Source organism: Castor canadensis, chromosome 13, assembly GCF_047511655.1.
Source record: "Castor canadensis chromosome 13, mCasCan1.hap1v2, whole genome shotgun sequence".
Taxonomy (NCBI): Eukaryota; Metazoa; Chordata; class Mammalia; order Rodentia; family Castoridae; genus Castor; species Castor canadensis.
Genome location: NC_133398.1, coordinates 20773283 through 20776640, shown reverse-complemented (window position 1 = coordinate 20776640; position 3358 = coordinate 20773283).

Sequence of the window (3358 nt, the reverse complement as noted above, 5' to 3'; positions counted from 1 at the left end):
GAGACACAAAAGACATCTGGTCCAGTCAGCAGTGTGCTGGAATTGGCTCAGACTTGCAGGCCATCTCTTCCCAAGCTCACTCTCACCGGCCTGCTGATAGCTTGAAACTGGCCACCAAGCGGATATTTCTACCACAGAAGCCAAGCCAGCAGGTCCTAAAAAGCACAGCTTTGCCCCTTCCTTTCTGGAGAGCTGGTTGCTAGGTACTTACCAGCACACCACTGCATCCATCCTGCATATGGAACTTAAGGAAACTTTTCCAGAGCAGACACTTTCTGTATCTTGCAGAATAAGAATCTAGAAGAGAAAAGGAATGGCCTCCCAAAGAAACTCAATGTGCAAAGTGCCAGATTAATGGTGGTGGTGGTGGGGCGGGTATAGAAACCACAGAAAGCTGGATGTAGCTGGAATGTGCGATGTCACTAGAGAAGGGAGTTTCAGGAAGGCAGAGAAGGTTCCACACCCAGTGAGGCCTGAGTCTGAGCAAGAAGAGCTGGATCTGTGTTCCAGGGAGAAGGCAGAGGCTGCCTGCTCCAACCACCCAGGGCACTGGTCCAGGTGAGGTGGCCATGGCGAACCACTCTGTGTTTGATAAGGGGTCCTGAGGTGTAAGTACTGTCACCCTGGCCCATGTGATGTCACCAAAGTTGAGAAGAGATGTACAATAACACATTGTCATACAGCATGTCACCATTCACTTATTATAAATGCAAATCACCCCCAGGGCAGAGGAAATAATAAAATGTAGTAATACACCAGAGAGAGGTAAGTTTGGAGTACTTATCACTTTTGCTTTTATTGTAATTTCTTTAATTGTAAGCTTATGCAATTTATTTATTGTTTTGAGGCAGAGTCTTGCTATGTAGTTCAGGATAGACTTCCAACTCATGCTCCTCCCTCCTCAGCCCTCACACCTAGGAATTACAGGTGTGTGCTACCATGCCCAGCTCAATTTAAGCTTTTTGGAGGGGGGTATTAGGGTTTGAGCTCAGGGCCTTGTGCTTGCTAGGCACGCCCTCTGTCACTTGAGCCATGCTTCCAGTCCTTTTTGCTTTAGGTTATTTTTCAGATAGGGTCTTGTTTTTTGCCTGGGCTTGGACTCTGATGGTGATCCTCTGACCTACTGTCTCCTGCATAATCGGGATCACAGGAGCCACCGTGCCCAGCTTGTTTTTTTTTTTGGTGATGCTGGGGTTTGAACTCAGGAGCTCACACTTGCTAGGCAGGTGTTATACCACTTGAGCCACTCCACCAGCCCCATGCCCAGCTTATTAATTAAGATGGAGTCTTATGAACTTTTTGCTCAGGCTGGCTTCAAACTGTGATCCCCTTGATCTCTGCCTCCCAAATAGATGGGCTTACAGGTATGAGTCACGAAACCTGGCCCTCAATTTAATTTTTGATTATGGTTTATTTAACAGTAGGCCACACAACTCCTGAAAACTTAGTCATCTGTTTTTGTGAGCCAGTGGAAGCAGCTATGTGCCGGCTCCATCCCACTGGGAGAAGGGATTTGGTCCTGACTTGCTGCAATACTGTGGGTGGAGGGGCTCCCTGGCTCATTTTTCTAGCTGGAGGGACTGGACAAAGCTTATCATGAGGTGTTCTTAACTTGACTCACTGTATGAAGGGATGTGCAGCTGAGTCTCGGTTGTCTTTCCAGGAAGCAACAGCAGTTCCAAGAGCAAACTAGACCCTCAGGGGTGTTTTCACCCAGGAAAATGGGCAGCCCAAGGCCAGTTTAGGCACAAGGCCTCAGGTCCTCCATTGGCTGGTTTACTTCAGGAATGCTGATTGAGCCAGGTCCTGGTGGCTTATGCCTGTCATCCCAGCTATTGGAAGACATAGGGAGGAGGACTGAAATTCAAGGCCTACCTCAGCAAAGACACAAGACCCTGTCCAAAACTAACTAAAGCAACAAAAACAAAAACAAAAACAAAAAAAGCCTGGAGGCAAGGCTCAAGTGGTACATCTCTTACCTAGCAAGAGCAAGGCCCTGAGTTTAAACCCTAGTACTGCCAAAAAGAGAATGCTGTTTTGTTCTGAAGACATTGGCACTTAAACCATCTGAAAAAGCAAGAATAATAATAAAAATAAATACAATATATCTTTCTAATGTATTCCTATCATGTGCCAGAAGCTGTTCTAAGTGCCTTGTAAATATCAACTCATTTAACCCTCCGATCATAGGCACCAGATAGGTATTATCGTTATTCTAATTTAAAACAGAAGGAGCCCATGCCAGTGGCTCACGCCTGTAGTCCTAGCTACTCGGAAGGCAGAGACCAGGAAGATTGCGGTTCAAAGCCAGCCCTGGGAAGTAGTTTGTAAGGCTCTAAACTGAAAAGATCCTTCACAAACATGAAAAAAGGACTGGTGGAGTGGCTCAAGGTATAGGCCCTGAGTTCAAACCCCAGAACCACAAAAAATGAAAAAAAAAAAAAAACCCACAAAAGAATGCTACTGTTCTCCCCATTGAAAAGCTAGAGAAACGCAGGCACAAAGAGTTGGGGAGCATGCCCAAGACCCAAAGCCTGGGGCTGGCCACTGCCAACAGGGAAAGAGTGGCATAGAGCAGAGAGCAGAAGGGACTTCTGCAGGCCAGTGCAACTAGGGGGACCCCATTGTCTTGAGGGGCAGCCGCAGAATTGGGCCAGATAGCTCAGTAAGTCACCTCCCAGAGACTGCTGAGGTTGGAAGAAAGTGACAGTCACTGTGGAGGTGCATGTTATCTCTCCAAATTTCATAGCTGATCCGAGGGGAGAAGGGAGTCTGCTGAGGCCCCATGGACACGAGCCCATGTGTGCCCATTTGGCGGCACCATGCAGCCAGTCTCAGTTGCTGTGCAGACTTGGGTTTCATGTGAAATCATAACCTTTCCCAGACACCTAGAGAGGCAAGGCCCCCAACTAAGAATCTGGCTGATGAACTTAAGGACACATGGAAACGATGCCCCTTAATGGGCAAACACCATTCCAGGAGAAAGGAGAGGCGACTTGCCAGTCTTTGTCAGCATTGCAGCAATTACTACCCCTTCCTTACCTGGGCAAAGTTCTGGTGGGGCCCCTTTTCCTGTAACACAGGGTTCCATGGCTGCAGAAGAACCTGGGATGGAAAAGGATGATCAATGCTCACATGCGTGTGGTCCTTTTCAGGAAAGGACAGAAGAGCAGCCACACTGGGTAAGGATGCACTTCCCCCAAAGGCTGCCTCATGGCACCTAGTGAGACCAGGGGTTCCCATTGTCCCCACCTTGAAGGGCCACACTAGGATGTCCCCACCTTGAAGGGAAACACCAAGGATGCACATTGTCTCTCAGATCTGGAGCCACCAACCTGTATGCAAAATGCCTTGGAAT